Genomic DNA, 17,750 nt, shown 5'->3' with positions numbered 1-17,750 from the left:
TTAAATTCATAAGCATTTTTGGCTGGGTGGGGTGGCTCATGTCTGTAATCCTAGCATTCTGGGAGGCTGAGGTGGGTGGATTGCTTGAGCTCACAAGTTTGAGACCAGCCCGAGCAAGAGTGAGACTTTGTCTCTACTAAAAAGGAAAAACTGACACAACAGGATCACGTGAGCCAAACAGTTTGAAGTTGCTGTGAGTTATAATGCAGGGCACTATTCCAAGGGTGACAAAGTGAGACTCTGTCTCAAAAAAAAAAAAAAAAAATTACAAGCATTTTCAGATTTTACTAATATAACTTTTATTTTTATCATTATTTTTTGAGACAGAGTCTCACTATGTTGCCCTTGGTAGAGTGCTGTGGTATTATAGCTCATAGCAACCTCAAACTCCTGGGCTTAAGTGATTCTTTTGCCTCCCAAGTAGCTGGGACTACAGGCACCAGCCACAATGCCTGGCTATTTTTTGTTGTTATTGCAGTTGTCATTGTTTACCTGGCCGGGCAGGTTTGAACCTTCCAACTTGGGTGCTTGTGGCCGGTGCTCTAGCCACTAGCGCCACCTTTTTTCTTGTTGCACTTGTCATTGTTGTCTAGCTGGCCCAGGCTGGGTTCGAACCCACCTGCCTCAGTGTATGTGGCCAGCTGGCCACCCACGGAGCAACGGGCACTGCCACTAATATAATTTTTAAGGACTAAATGAATGAGCAAACAGTAGCACATCAACTGATTGAAAAATTAAATCTTTTTCCCAAACATTGACAACTCCTCATTTTCTTTACTCTAATTAAAAGAATGGTGGTGTCCCCAGTGGTTCTTTGGTTTGGGGAATGTCCTCCCTCTGCTTCTTTCACATTCAGTCCCAATTCCCAACCATCCAAATGCATGTTCTATTGCAGAATCAAGTTGAAAAGGCACTGTCTCTTCAACTGGCCTAAGAGCTATGACGTAGGCTGTTTCTTCTTCCACTTTGTCCTATTGTGGGTTTTCTGGTGCCAAATAAGGTGTGAGCTCTGGGTGAATGCCTTTCCACACTGGTGGCAGACATATGGGCGCTCCCCAGTGTGAGTCCTCTGATGCCGAATGAGGTGGGAGCTCTGGCGGAAGGCTTTTCCACAGTCCTGACATGGGTAGGGCTTAGCTCCAGTGTGAGTTCTCAGGTGCTGGGAGATGGCTGAGCGATCATTGAAGTTCCTCCCACACTCTTGACATTCAAATGGTCTCTCTCCAGAATGAACTCTCTGATGCTGAGTGACAGGAATGATCCCCAAGGAATAATAACCAGTCCTAGTTCTCAGCCCACAGAAGGGGAAACCGCAACTTGGAGTCCCTAAGGCAGATCAGCCCTAGGACAGGGAAAGGGAGGGTTTGGCCTTACCCACAGAGACCAGGTGCCCGAATGTCTCCAGCATCACATATGGTACTCAGTCCTTTGTGTTGGGCCCAGCAGCCCCCACTCCTCCTGGGTAAAGTCCACAGCAACATCCTGGAAAGTCACTCTCTCCTGTGAAGTCACATGTGTTGTCTGCTCAGGAGGGTTCCTAATGGGGGCAGAAGAAAAGCTGGCTGAGTATTCCTACAAACCCCACTGTGATAGGGACTCTCCTGCTTTGGGGATTTGTTTTGATACTCACTTGTGGCTAAAGAGGTCTACTGGGTCCTTTCTCCAGGAACCAAAGCTCCTACTTCACAAAGAGCCCCAAGTATATGCAAGCTATTCCCTTTTATCCACATCTGTATCTACCCTGCCCTGGGTTGACAACTTCCCACTGCAGAGCCTTCTCCTTGTATGAATTCTACCTCCCCACTTGAGCTAGAGTAGGACGGTCTCTCTGGCTGTGCTATGATTGGTCCTATCTGGGAAGATGAGATCTCCTCCACTTTGCTTTGCTTGGACGAGAGGCACCTTGCCCATATGGGACATAGCCTTCCTGAGAAGAAATGAGAGAAAGCAGAGCCATGAGACTGGAGATAGTCAGAGATTCTTTCCATCACCTGGAAGCACCTGGATGCAGCCTTGCCTTAAGCCTAATCCAGAATACATGAAAGCCAATAAATTTACTTCTATGCTTGAGTCAGTATCAGTCACTTGCAAATAATTCTGACCAATGCCACATATACACCCTTACCCTGATGGTCAGCAAGACAGGACCTACCTGTGTTACCCAGACCCTAGCTCTGGGTTATTCAGAAGCAAATCCCAGAAATGCATTTCTGAAGGATGAGGGCTCTTACTCTAACTGGGATATAAATGTCCACACACCCCTGGCCTGAAGTTGTTCTATCTCTCAAGTCTATGGAAACATTTGGTCAGTCCTCTCCCTTGTCTCATGCCTCAACTCCCAGGTCACCATGCACTCTCTCTAGTGATGCCACTGTGGCTAGAGGGCAGGGATTCTCTTCAGATTCAGGTCGCTTCAGAGTCCAGCACAGACCTAAGAGCTGAGATTTGGAATGGCTCAACCTGTGGAAAGCCTCAAGTGTGGGCCTGCTTCACAAGGGATGCTGGGACCAGAAGAGGGTGATTTTCCCCACTCACCTCAGGCAGGGCCATCTCTGGCTGGATGGCTGTAGCCTTCTGCTGCTTCTTTTCCTGCTGGGCAGGGACTTTGAGACAGCAGGTGGGGTCCTGTGAAGGCTGGGCAGGTGGTGCTGGGAGGACATCAGTAGGTGTGGTCATCCTCCAGAAGGGCAAGCGCAGCCTATCTCTGCTATCGCATACCAGCATTCTGCCACACCCTGTGATGTCCCTGGTCCTGCCTTCTCTTCTCCTAGGCTCAGCCCCTCTACTCTCAACCCTCCAGTCTTTTCAAGGTACTTGTCTTCCCACATCTGGATGGGTACAAGATGCTTTACTCTGCACAGGCCACAGGGAGCAGTGCTCCCACTGCTGAGACTCCTGGTCCCACTCTTTCCCTGGGAAATAAGTCATACCAGACTTATGATATCTAGAACTGTGAGCTAACAAATATGCTCATCTGAGCCACCTAGTTTGCAGCAGTTTATTACACCAGCAATAAGAAACTAAATATAGGTTCTGGCTGGGGCGCAGTGGCTCATGCCTATAATCCTAGCACTCTGGAAGGCCAAGGTGGGTGGATTGCCTGAGCTCATAAGTTTGAGACTAGCCTGAGCCAGAGCAAGACCCCATCTCTAAAAGTAGCTGGGTGTTGTGACGGGTGCCTGCAGTCCCAGCTACTTGGGAGACTCAGAAAAGAGAATCACTTGTGCCCAAGAGTTTGAGGTTGCTGTGAAATATGATGCCACGGCACACTACCTAGGGTGACATAGTGAGACTCGGTCACAAAAAAAATAAATAAATAAAAAAGCAGGATAGAACATTACATTATTCAATGTATTTCTCTCTAGCATAAGTTTCTTTCTTTGTTGAGGCAGAGTCTCACTTAGTTGCCCTGGCATCATAGCTTACAGCAGCCTCAAAGTCTTGGGCTCAAGCAGTCCATTTGCCTCAGCCTCCTAGGCCCATGGGGCCTAGCTATTTTTAGAGATGGGGGTCTCGTTTTTCCTCAGGCTGGTCTCAAACTCCTGAGTGCAAACAATCCACCTGTCTTGTCCAGGTGAGACTCTGTATCAAAAAAAAAAAAAAAAAGAGAAAGAAAGAAATACAGCTACCAAGGAGACAGCTGTGGAGTTCCTGATATCCAAGTCAGTGAGTTCATCCTGGGACTATCAGTGAGTTTCATCCTGGGACTATCTTGGGCCCCAGCCCCGACAAGATGGCTGCCTCATGCCTTCTGTGAAGCTAAGCCCCCATTTCTAGCATCCAAGCCCTCCACCCTGCCCATGTGGGCACTCCTTTCTTCCATCACTCCTGCCACCTCATGGACTTCCCCAGCGTTCAGGACATGTACCAATCTTGACACAAACTTCATCAACTTTCTTCCACCTTAGAAAACAGGCCAATCTGGTCCCATGACCCCTCAACCATGGCTCCTGCTTGTGATCTTCTTTACATGGCACCACACATTTTGCAAGCTTGTATCATACTGGCTCCACTTGCAACATCAAGGGGTACCTGATGTAACCTAGCCTGGCCAGTGATTGAATCTGGGATGAACACAGCCCACAACCAAACAATCAGAGCCAACAGGCTTGGGAATGTTTGGGAAAGAGAAATTACACAATGGGAGGACCTGCAGAGAGATAGACTGCCTGTGGGTGAAGCCAACCAAGGGCAAAAAAAGTGACATATGGGAGAGAAGATGAGTTCTGAGGACACTATGAGCTCCTGGGTTCAGCTGTGTCTGATGCTACGTCATCCAAGAAGTTTTTCAATAAACTTTCCTCCTCCCTGAGCCATTCTACGAAAGTGTTTTGTGGCAGTCACACCGAAGAGTCCCAAGTGATGTGATCATCACTAAGAGAGGGATTCTGAGGGTTTCCTGGAAGACTTCTGTTTTCTGTGATATTAATTGATTCCATCCATCTGTGAGGTTAAACACAGGATGAACTCACTGACTTGGATATCAGGAACTCCACAGCTGTCTCCTTGGTAGCTGTATTTCTTTCTTTCTCTTTTTTTTTTTTTTTTTTTTTTTGATACAGAGTCTCACCTGGACAAGACAGGTGGATTGTTTGCACTCAGGAGTTTGAGACCAGCCTGAGGAAAAACGAGACCCCCATCTCTAAAAATAGCTAGGCCCCATGGGCCTAGGAGGCTGAGGCAAATGGACTGCTTGAGCCCAAGACTTTGAGGCTGCTGTAAGCTATGATGCCAGGGCAACTAAGTGAGACTCTGCCTCAACAAAGAAAGAAACTTATGCTAGAGAGAAATACATTGAATAATGTAATGTTCTATCCTGCTTTTTTATTTATTTATTTTTTTTGTGACCGAGTCTCACTATGTCACCCTAGGTAGTGTGCCGTGGCATCATATTTCACAGCAACCTCAAACTCTTGGGCACGAGTGATTCTCTTTTCTGAGTCTCCCAAGTAGCTGGGACTGCAGGCACCCGTCACAACACCCAGCTACTTTTAGAGATGGGGTCTTGCTCTGGCTCAGGCTAGTCTCGAACTTATGAGCTCAGGCAATCCACCCACCTTGGCCTTCCAGAGTGCTAGGATTATAGGCATGAGCCACTGCGCCCCAGCCAGAACCTATATTTAGTTTCTTATTGCTGGTGTAATAAACTGCTGCAAACTAGGTGGCTCAGATGAGCATATTTGTTAGTTCACAGTTCTAGATATCATAAGTCTGGTATGATATGTACCTCACTGGGCTAATATCAATGTGTCAGTAGGGCTGTTCCACTGACTCACCTTCCTCCTCAGATATCCAAGTTGCATCCTCCACCAAGGCTGCCACATTTTTGCAGTCCTTTGGGTGCTGTGATTCCACCAACATCCGGAGTTTCCCAGGTAGTGCACCCAGGAACTGCTCTAGCACCAGCACTCCAGCATCTGCTCCTTGGAGTGAACGTCAGGCTCCAGCCACTGGTGACACAGTTCACGAAGGTAGGTGAGGGCTTCTCGGGGACCTACCACATTCCCATAATGAAATTGCCAAAATTTCTGACGAGCAGCCTCAGGATCAGCTGGATGCTGCCCAGCAGTTATACCAGCTCCTTGAGAATGTCAAGACTCAGGACCCCATCTTCAGCATGGACAGCGCAAATCTGGGCATTCCAGGCACCAGCTACCTCCTGGTTCAGTGTGAGGACCTCAACAACCTCAATGTTCATCAGGGGATTCTCAGCAGGAAGAGGATCCAGCTGAATTTTGATTTGAGGCCCAAGATATTCTTCAGGTTAAGAACAGAACAAGACAAATGGTCAAAAAGCATATGGGAAGATGCTCAGTATCATTACCCATCAGAAGACTGCAAATCAAAATCATCATAACATATACTTTATAACTACAATGACGGTTTTTATCAAAGATGGATCGTAACAAGTAAGAATATGGAAAAACTGCTACACCTACAAACTCCTGGTGGCAATACAGAATGCTGTACCACTTTGCAAAATACTTTGGTAAAACCTCAAAAACGTAAATATAAAGTTACATATAACCCCCCAACTCTCCATCTAGTAAATATTCCTAAAAGAACTATTTCTTATAGAACTGAAAGCATATGCTTACAAAAACCTGTCTCAGAATGCAGTATTATTCATAACAGGACATCTGTGTTATTTCCCCTTTTTGGCTGTCAACTGACGACCATATAAAGAAATTGTGATCCCCTTGTACAACGAAGTATCTGGCAACAAGAAAAAATCAACTGATAGGCTCAGCGCCTGTAGCTCAAGCAGCTAAGATGGCAGCCACATACACCAGAACTGTTTGAATCCAGCCTGAGCCCACCAAACAACAATGACAACTACAACCAAAAAATAGCTGGGCATTGAGGCAGGTGCCTATAATTCCAGCTACTTGGGAGGCTGACACAAGAGAATCACTTAAGTGCAAGAGTTGGAGGTTGCTGTGAGCTGTGACGCCACAGCACTCTATCCAGGGCAACTGCTTGAGACTGTCTCAAAAAAAAAAAAAAATCAACTGATACATGCCACAACACAGATGAACTTTGAAAGCATCATGCTAAAGTGAAAGAAATCGGATATAAAAGGCCACATTATTACATTTATATGAAATAGCAAAATCCATACAGACAAAAACTTGATTGGTGATTGCCAGGAGATGGAAGAATTGAGGGAATAGAAAGGGGATTGCTAACTGACATGGGTTCCCTGCCATGGTGATTAAAATGTTTTGCAGTTAGATAGTGGTGATGGTTCCAGAACCTTGTGAAAATAGTTTTAAAATCCCTGAATTATACACTTTAGGAGTAAACCTTGGCTGAGTGCCCATAGCAAAGTGGTTATGGCACCAGCCACATGCACGGAGGGTGGTGGGTTCGAATCTGACCTGGGACAGCTAAAAAATAATGACAACTGCAACAAAAATATAGCCGGGCATTGTGGTGGCCACCTGTAGTCCCAGCAACTTAAGAGGCTGAGGCAAGAGACTCGTTTAAGCCCAAGAGTTAAAGGTTGCTGTGAGCAGGTTGCTGTGAGCTGTGACACCACAGCACTCTACCAAGGGTGACATAGTAAGACTGTCTCAAATAAAACAAACAAAAAAGTAAACCTTCCGGTGAGTTACCAATTTATACAGCACTTTATTTCTTTTTTAATTACTAAAACCCTTAGTAATTTCTTTTTTTTCTTTTTCTTTTTTTTTTTTTTTTTGAGACAGAGTCTCACTATGTTTCCCTCGGTACAGTGCTATGGTATCACAGCTCATAGCAACCTCCAACTCTTGGGCTGAAGCGATTCTCTTGCCTTAGCCTCCCAAGTAGCTAGGATCACAAGTGCTCACCACGACGCTTGGCTATTTTCTTTTTCCTTATTATTGTAGTTGTCATCATTGTTGTTTGGCAGGCCTGGGCTGGATTTGAACCCACTAGCTCCACTGTATGTGGACACTAGAGCAACAAGCGCCAAGGTGAGGAAGTGTTCTTCTTTTTTCTATAAAATGTCTGCCTCAAAAGTTTAGTCTGTTTTCCTTCATATTCAGATAAAGGTTAAAGACAATTCAGCCCTTGCATTTAGCCCTGGGTGCCAACACTGGATGCCAGAGAGTGTTTGTTCCCTAGACAAGAGGCTCACATTTTATACAGGTCTTATAAGACAAATATGGGAGGTGAGAGTAAAACAAACTAGTAAAGATCTTTTTTACTACATTTATACACTTATGTTACCGAACCTTTAGGTAGGGCTTATGTTCTGTATGATATAAAAAATAGGATAAGTTTCGGCTCCTGTAACTCAGTGAGTAGGGTGCCGGCCACATACATTGAGGCTGTTGGGTTAGAGCCCAGCTTGGGCCTGCTACACAACAATGACAACTGCAACCAAAAAATAGCAGGGCATTATGGTGGGCACCTGAAGTCCCAGCTACTCAGGAGGCTGAGGCAAGAGAATCACTTAAGCCCAAGAGTTTGAGGTTGTTGTGAGCCATGATGCCACAGCACACTACCTAGGGTGACATAGTGAGACTCGGTCTCAAAAAAAAAAAAAAAACAAAAAAAAAAACAAGATAAAACATTACCTTTACATTATTCAAAATGTTTCTTTCTATCATAAGTTTCTTTCTTTTTTGAGGCAGTCTCACTTAGTCACCCTAGCATCATAGCTTATAGCAACCTCAAACTCTTGGGCTCAAGCAGTCCACTTGCCTCAGCCTCCCCGGCGCACAGGGCCTGGCTATTTATTGAGACCAGGGTCTTGCTTTTCCTCAGGCTGGTCTCGAACTCCTGAGCTCAAGCAATCCACCTGTCTTGTCCAGGGTAAATTTATTTGTTCTATTAAATAAAGTGAGGGCTAAGGCAGTTAATTTGCCTGAAGAGATTCAATTCAGAACATCTCCACTCATAAGAGTCCTCTTATGCTGAAAACAATGAGGACTCCTACTAAAGGGGTTCCCACTTTGTCATTCTCTGGGCACCCTGCTAGTGACTTCTATAACACCTGAAGCATTCCCAACACTGATTACATTCTTAGGCTATTTTAGTATGACTTCTATGATGCTGAGTAGGAGAGCTATGCATACAACTTTTCCCACAGCAATTGCATGTTATCATCATTTCAGAATTCTCAGACAGAATCACTGCCTGTTAAGAACTTTTACAGTATGAATTCTCTCAAGTCTGTGTTATACCAGAATCTTTCCTGATGTGATATTACTGAGATTTTTTTTCCCTGTGTGAGTTCTCAGATGCTAAAAAACTCATGAAAAGAACTTCATTCATAGTCTTTGAAGGTTAATCTCCCATGTGAGTCTTTCCTTAAAGGACAAGCTGAGCTGAAAGTGGCCTTTATTCCATTCTGTTTGTAGATGAGTTGTCTTTTCTGTCAAACAAGTGTATTCCACTCATTTCCTACATTATCTATGTATCTATCTATATCTATATATCTATATCTATATCTATATATATATATGTTAACTCTATGGTCTATGTGATTCTGTTGGGCTACATGAAGGATGGAATCTACAGAGGCATCTCTCTCCCAATTAAACTACTTCCTTCCTTAAATTATTTTTTTGCAAAAATTTAGATTTGAAAAGAATGCCATATTCTTATTTTTAGAGCTCATTTCCTACTAAATGACTTGACACGTAAAAAGTGTTAAATTCTTGTAGGATTTCCTATAAGCATAACCTTCATTAATAGTCCCTTCCCTGCCTTGCTTCCCTAATGACTAAATCTAGTTTATATTTCAAGTATTCTACCCAATAGCCACACAGAGCAATGCCTTCTTGGGATGAACACTAACTGAAAGCTGAAGTGTGACTGCCATAAAATTTACTTCAGCACATTTTTTACCTTCACAGCATCACTACCCATTCAGTGTTTTCTTGAGAATATGGCATTTATCGAGTTTTCTTTGTACTTCAACAACCAGGGCCTAGGCTGTCATTCTTGTGAACACAGAAAGCTAGAAAAGTACACAAGTTGAGTTGCCAAAAAGGCCCACCTTTGAATTCACTGTCCATTAATGAGGGATAGCCATGCTAGTGGTAGGATGAAGAGACCTCTGTGAGGGATAAATGTCTCAGCCAACAATAAAGGCTGCCATTCCAAACACATTTTTATGTGCTGACTGGATCTCCTTCTGAGGTCAAATGGGTGCACTCAACTGGCTTTGCAAACCTCTTTTTTATTATTATTATTATTTTTAGAAGTATAGAGCTTTTAATTATTTATTTTTTAGAGACAGAGTCTCACTGTGTCGCCCTGAGTAGAGCACTGTCATGTCATAGTTCACAACAATCTCCTGCTCTTGGGCTTAGGTGATTCTCTTGCCTCAGCCACCTGAGTAGCTGGGACTACAGGCACCGCCATAATGCCCGGCTATGAGACAGAGTTTCACTTTCTTGTCCTCTGTAGAGTACCACGGCATCACAGCTCACAGCAACCTCCAGCACTTGGGCTTAGCTGATTCTCTTGCCTCATCCTCCGGAGTAGCTGGGACTACAGGCACCCACTACAACACCTACCTATTTTTTTGTTGTTGCAGTTTGGCCAGGACTGGTTTGAACCCGCCAACCTTGGTATATGGGCTGGTGCCCTACTCACTGAGCCACAGGCGCCGTCCTGCAAACCTCTTTAGCTGTCTCTTACTTCCTTCTCATGCAAACTCTTTATTAACAGAACCAGTCAAGACATGGGATAGTTCAAAATCAAGGCAAAAGCTGTGACTTTGTAGTGTTATGTAAACAGTTTGTTTAAAATTATTTAAACATTAAAAAGTAGACTGGGCACCTATAGCTCAATGGTTAGAATGTCAGCCCTGTGCAGCAAGAGTGGCAGGCTTGAACCAGGCAGGCAAGGGCCTGCCAAACAAATAAACAAAAACCCCAAAGACAAGAAAAAAAAAAAAAAAACCTGTACTTTTACCCCTTGAAAAAGTCCATGCGTTTACCAGCTCTCCTTGGTTCATGCCAAAAATTCAGAAGTAAATTTTCTCCCTTATCACATTTTAAAAATACGATAATGACATATAAGAAAGAATGTAAAGATGGTCTTCTATATCCATGGGTTCTGTATTTGTTGATTCAAACTACTGTGGACTGAATGTATTGGGGGAAATCAATGGATGGTTGTGTCCATACTAAACATTTCCAGAATCTTCCCCTTGTTAATATTCCCCAAACAACACAGTATTAACAACTACTTTACTTATCATTTACATTGTATTAAGCATTATGAGTGATGATTTGAGATTGATTTAAACCATATGAGAGGCTGTGCATAAGTTATATGTCAATACTAAACCATTTCATATAAGTGACTTGAACATCTGTGGATTTTGGTATCTTGTGTGAAGGTTGGTCCTGGAACTAATCCCACATCGATATTGGGGGACCACTGTATGTAGTAAGTACATGTTATAAATAATCACAGGAACTCAGTCTTCCTTTCACTTATGAAGAATTCTTGGCTGCTATTCCTTCACCATCCTCAACCAATTACTCACCTACCCCCACTGAGTCCACTCATGAATCACCCACACTTGCTTCTCCCTAAACCTGCTCTTACTCTCAAGCCTGGTACTAGGACCTCTCTCTTAGGTGCTACTGTGGCCCTCCTGCCCCATGCCCTTATCACCAAGGTGTTAATAGTACCAAGATGTTACAGGTGTTTCTTATAATTGCTGAGTGTTTCCAAGCTTAGCCCTTGCTTCTCCTTTCCTTAAAGGCGTATGGTCTACTACAGTGCTGTACCTCAGTTCTTTCTTCACAAGCTACCCAGAGGGAGCCGTGAAAAGGTACGTCTCAACCCCTCTCAAGAATGCAAAGCAGTCCCCTCACAGCCAATGAGACTTTGACTATACCAAACCACATGCCCCTCTTTATACTTGTTATCTACTCCTGCCCCACTGGGCAACTTACTGTTCTTCAGAAAGCCAAGCTCTTTCCCATCTCATGGTCACTACAAATGACGTCTCCAAGTCTGGAAGCTCTTTTCACCAACACTCTTGCATGTTGGCACACTTATTTTCCCTTATTGGCTTAAATCTCACCCCTGCAGAGTCTCTCTTCCCTAATTTCTCATAGCTCTCCCCTTTCCACTGAGTTCTTTTACTTTTCAGTACTTACTACAACTTATTCTATCTGTGCTATTGGCTTACAAACAGCCATCAAATTGATTATGAACTGTATGGTGGCAGGGTTTAAGTTAAGGCTTTAGTTTCTCATACAAGTGTTTAGTATACTGCATGGGACAGAAAGAGACTCTCTGTAAATATTTGGGAGGTGAAAGAAGGAAAGGAGAGGAAGTAAAACATCTAACAAATAACTCTGTGACAAAGCAGAGATTAACTGGGCACCCATCATCTCAGGCACAGAATACAAGAGCTCCCTAACCTCACACAACTTCCCCTCACACAGCCTATAACTCTGAGACACCAACCCTCAATCTGTCACCTGTGAAGCCACCTTTCCCCTTTGTATAGAACCATAGGCACGCACAGTGTCCCACAGAGCAGCTAGATTTAGGGAACTATATCCAGAAGTACATGACCTGGAGGTTTCCCATGCAGGATATGGGACTTAAGCTCTAGGGAGGATGAGACACTAACTTGTCCCATCCAGAGTAATCTAGAACCATAAAGACCAGAAGGGAAATTAGGAGTCTAGATGATCAAGGTTGAAACCAATGGGCAGACAGACACAAAGTGCTTGCATTGCAGGGTACCTTGCAGAGGACATATAGTTCGGTTACCTGTGCCAATGGGTAGAAACATTTTCAGTGAAGAGAAGAGAAAGGCCTCTGAATGTGGAGAAGAAAAAAACAAACAAAAAAAAAAAAAACATCGAGATGTCAAGCTAAAACATGGAAAAACCTGAAATAGAGTTGAGAAAAAGAGGAAAAGGAGTCACAGAGACCACACACCCACTATTCTGTGGTGAACAGTTCATCATCAAAAATGGGGGCCAGATACAGATTTCAAATACAGATTTCACATAGTAACCATAAGTGGGTAATTACAGTGGTATTTAAATCAGAGCACAGAGAACAAAGAGAAAGCAAAGCATGCAGTGTGCTTTCTAGCCAGCACACCTTGATGATAGAAAAGCTAAAAAAGATAGCAAAGAAAAACCCACCTCCCTAAAGTAATTTATCAGCATTGACATGAAAAAAAAAAAAAAGTCAACAGACTCCAGCTACACATTACACTAAGGGTACTTCTATGTCTATTATGTCCCCATGCTAACTGCTTAAAGGAAAAAAATATCCCTATGACCACCATGGTAGGTTCTGGGTGGGAAACTGGGGATATTACTGATTTCATTCATTAGAAAAGACTAGATGACTATTTCTTCATCCAGATAAAAATTGTTTTGAATCAAAGCAGAATCCAGTGTCATGCGCATGAAAATATGGAAATCAGACATCCACTCTTCACACTCTCAGCTTCACAATGCTTTGGAAGTTCATGTGAATGCAATTACATAACTTCTTCCAAAAAGTAAAAACAATTAACATCCAATGAACAAAGAACATAGACAGTAAACAGTGCTGAAAGAACTTGTACCCCACAACAAGTATCAGAGGAAACTCCAGATAAACTGAACTAACCAAAAAACAAATTTGAAAATACTAGAATACACAAAAGTATGTGTACTATTGGCGTACTTATGATACAAAACCTAGAACGGTAATAAAAGCAGACCTGAAAAAAAAATACTTGAAATTATAGAACTTCTGTAGAGAGACTACATAAAGATAGAAGGTCTGGAATATAGTATTTCAATATTAACATCCAGAAAATATTAATTACCACGTATAAAAGGAGACAAACAAGGGAAAATACACAAACTCACAGAAGAAAAAATTGCCAAGAGTATATAAATTTATAAAACATGCAATTCTGGCAGCTGTGAGAAAAATGTGAACTAAACCTAATATGCTATTTTTTTTTTACACATCAAACCCACAAATCTTAAAAAAAATTAAGGCTCGGCACCCATAGCACAGTTATGGCGCTAGCCACATACACCAAGACTGGTGGGTTCCAACCAGGCATGGGCCAGCTAAACAATAATGACAACTACAACAAAAAATAGCCAGGCGTTGTGGCAGGTGCCTGTAATCCCAGCTACTTGGGAGGCTGAGGCAAGAGAATCGCTTGATTATAGGAGTTGGCGGTTGCTGTGAGCTGTGACACAACAGCACTCTACCGAGGGTGACATAATGAAACTTTGTTTCAGGGAAAAAAAAAAAAAATTAAAATTCCCCTGGTGATGGAGAGGGCAAAAAGCACTCATGCGCCTGAGCTATACATACTTTATAGGATTTTAGATAGCTATTTATTGCTACCAGATTTTTAGCTTACACTTTAGTCAATCCTACAGTTAACTGGTATCAACCATGTTTCTTGCACAGATAACTGATGCACCCAGGATTGCCACCACACCTGCTAAAGCAGCCTTACTTGTGACACGTGCCCTAGGTCTGCATGATTGTTTGCCTATTTGGATTCAGTTCAGGGAGAATGTAACCAAATTTATGGCAAGTACATCAAGCTCCAGTATCCAAAAAAAAAAAAAAAGAAAAAAGAAAAAAATCTAGCCGACAGAAAAACTAACTTGTATGTGCAAAAAACTGTATACAAGCAAGTTTTTTCCAACTGGAATGTCTCCCAAGGGGAGAGAAGAAAAATAAAACATGGACTACAATGAATCTGTTAAAGAGTGAAGCAGACCTGTCTGTATAGAGTATAATACACCCCCAAAACATCTATATAAATTTATACATGTGCACTAAACCCGTAAAAAGAAGTCTGGCTACAGACACACCAGACTTAAAAATGATTACATGAGGGGGAGGCATGCAGACAATGAATGGAACAGTGTGAGGGAGCCCCTACTGTCAACACATATACCACCTGCCTAGTAACAGGTTCCCTTTCAACCAAGTAGGACACTAACTTTGGAGCCACAGAAAAACTTGGTTCTGCATATCTGTGGTTACTTACTATATCACTCCAACCTTCTCCAACTCTTTTCCAAAACATTGGTCCCAGACTAAGCAATTGATCCATTCCCTGTGAGGTCTTCCCATGTGCCTGGTTCTCACCTGGAAAGGTATCTTGAGGCATTCCTCTCTCCAACGGCCAGAATTCTTCTGCTTCCTCTAACTGAGATACCACATCTGGCTTGGAAAGCTGATATTCTGCTCAAAGGAAAAGAGACAGGGCTTGCAGGGGTGGTCTGTGTTTGGGAGAAAATGCTGCCCTGCTGCTGTACAAGCTGTTTCCACCTTCCTCCCTGTGATGGCATGACATAACTTCTGATGACCACAATCCTATCCATCCCCTTTCTTAGCCCAGTTCCAGTCACTCACACAAAGGGAGATGGGTTAGCTGAGACTTTTCGGAAAAGCTTGTGTTTTCTTGTTAAATGCAAAGCTGTGAAAAGGAGCAGGCCAGCGCTACCCCCTTCCCTTATTTCTGCCTGGAATGCAGAATTGTTTGAAGCCACAGGCATACAATGACTAAACAGAAGATGGAAAGATTCACAGTAGCCAGAGATGCAACGGATTAGGTTCTTTGATGATGATACACTTGACCTGGTAGAACATTTTATACCACATCCTATGTAATTCTTATTATAAAAACAGGAATCATACACTACTGCAGCTGCAAACATCCTTAACAGACTCACATGCCTAGTACTCGGGGGCTCTGAGCAATGGATTAGGCAGTAGTAAGTCCTTATCCTACAGGTGAAAACTTACACTTGTTTCCTCGGGCTCCAGGGCCATAACACTTCCACTGTGATCCCTGCAGTTTAATCCCAAATAGACCCACATTTCACACAAAGCACAGATCTTCACTGACATAGAGGCCAGCCTTACCCACTGATACCAGGTTGCTGTAGTTCTCTAGCATCACTTCCCTGTACAGATATTTTTGTTCCAGGTCCAGCAGTCCCTACTCTTCCCCAGTAAAACCCAGTGTAACATCTTCAAAAGTCACTGGTTCCTAAAATCCAGGTTTTTGTTCAGTCAGGGCATGTCCTCATCCATGGCAAAGAAAGACAAAGGAGGATGACAGAGCCCATGAAATCACAGAATGGTGTACAAGATGATGATCATCTTGGGAGTCACATCCTGAGATTCTGTGCCAGTCTGAGCAAACACAAGCTTAGACCCTATTCAGGTCACCAGACCTTGCTGGCATATGAAATCCTGCCCATTTCTTATTAATCTGAGCATTGGAGTATAAGAATTCCTAGGGAATTCCCTGAGCTGAATCATCACATGCAAGACTTCAGCCCATGGCTCCAGGCTTGTAGCTCAGCAGCTAGGGTGCCAGCCACGTACACGGGAGCTGGCGGGTTCGGCAGGGGCGGGCCAAACAACAATGACAACTGCAGCAAAAAACAGCCAGTCATTGTGATGGGCGCCTGTATTCCCAGCTACTTGGGAGGCTGAGGCAAGAGAATCTCTAAAGCCCAAGAGACTGAGGCTGCTAAGAGCTGTGATGCGACGGCTCTCTACCTAAGGCAACATAGTGAGACTATGTCTCAAAAAAATAGACTTCAGCCCCTACTGTTTCTTTTCTTTCTTTTCTTTTTTTTTTTTTCCTCAAGACAGAGTCTCACTATGTTGCCCACGGTACAGTGCTATGGCCTCACAGCTCACAGCAACCTCAAACTCTTGCCTCAGCCTCCCAAGTAGCTGGGACTACAGGCGCCAGACACAAGCCCGGTTTTTTTTGTTGTTGTTGCAGTTGTCATTGTTGTGTTGCAGGCCTGTGCCGGTTCGAACCGGCCAGCTTCGGTCACGTGGCCGGCGCCGTAACCGCTGTGCTACAGGAGACTAGCTGAGCCGAGCCCCTTCTGTTTCTATCTCATTTATTTTCAGGGATCCATCCACTGTTCTCTTTTCCTTTTTTGCTAAACTGAGCTCATGTCACGTCTTGTTTGAAACCTCAACAGAAGCCTAATCCTCACTTATACCTGTCAGTTACTCAGCTCAGTATAGATGAGAGTAAACTGGAATCACCTCAGCCTGCCCTTCAGAATCACCCCCAATCTGGCCACTAATCTAACCACACCCCTTAGAAAGCAAAGCAACCTGCGGACTGTCTCACGCCCAACCAACCCCTTGCAGCTTCCTGAGGTGCTCTGGGGCCCGAGGAAATCTCACAGAAGGGGGCCTCTCCCCACCACACCCCCATAAAGGAATGGATTCAAAACTAAAAGAAGCCTCTACTCACCCAGGACCAGGTCGTCCGAAGCCTGGAGGCCATACTTTTCTCCCTCTCAGTCTGTCTGTCTCGGGAATGGGTGAAGTCCTGAGAAAACCGAAGTGGGGTTCAGGGGAAATCGCCAGGGAGCTCTCCCCGGGTGTGCTCGCAACTGGCTTCATCCACAGGAAATGGCAAGTCCACCCTCACAGGAGGAGCCCAGAATGTCTCAAAAGCCCACTGCAGCACGATTGGAGAGGACCCCGGCCAACAGGAGCGCGCTGTTCCCAGCTCCCACGTACCCGCAGGGGGTCGTCCGCCTTCCCGGGCCCCGCGCTCCCAAGCACAGTCGGCTCCCTCAGCCCTCAAGTCCCGAGACCGCCGTCTCCCCTCGGGGTTCCAGGTCACACCATGTCCCATAGCACGTCGTCAGGACGGCAGGCAGGTCTGACTCCGGGCTCCCAAGCTCCGCAGGGCAGGGCCCCAGGCTGTGCCCGCTCGCAAGTAGCGACCCCACACCCGCCCAGGGAGCTCCCGCCGGACACGACTTTCTAGCCCCACTCACCGGGTACACGCCTCACAATGGCGCCTGTCGGGCCCCGCCGCGAAGTGCGTCTGCGCGCCAGCCGGACTACAACTCCCAGAAGCCCCCGCGGCGCGCCACGCGGCCTCGCCCCGGCGGCCATTTTGTTCAGCCCGCTGCGTGAGGCAGGAGAAGGTGGGAGCAGGGGGGAGAAAAGAGGCTCCGGGAAGTAGGCCCCAACGGTGCAACTGAGCGGGGGTGGGAGGGAGGGGAGGTCTCTGGTGAGAGAAGCTAGGCCTCAGGTCCCCAGCACTTCTGTGCATGGCAACCCAGGTTGAGAGAAAGTCGTGCCCCACCATGTGGGCGACCCCTCGTGGGGTTGATTGGAAGCAGGAGAAAGGGAAGGCGCGGGAAGGGGGAGTCAAGCCGGAAGTTATGCTGGGGGCGAGGCTGCGTGGGCGGGGCTCATTTTGACATTGCTCTGGGGTGGAGGAAGGCCAGGCAGGTCTG

At 44.9% G+C, this 17,750-nt stretch overlaps 1 pseudogene; it reads right to left on the bottom strand.

The window, feature by feature from the left end:
- Window positions 1-16,979, bottom strand: LOC128579247 (neurotrophin receptor-interacting factor homolog; annotated as a pseudogene).
- Between the last annotated feature and the right edge of the window lie 771 nt (window positions 16,980-17,750).

This window comes from Nycticebus coucang, unplaced genomic scaffold (genome assembly GCF_027406575.1).
Source record: "Nycticebus coucang isolate mNycCou1 unplaced genomic scaffold, mNycCou1.pri scaffold_71, whole genome shotgun sequence".
Classification (NCBI taxonomy): Eukaryota; Metazoa; Chordata; class Mammalia; order Primates; family Lorisidae; genus Nycticebus; species Nycticebus coucang.
The sequence above is the reverse complement of the archived record's forward strand: the minus strand, read 5'-3'. Positions and strand labels throughout refer to the sequence as shown.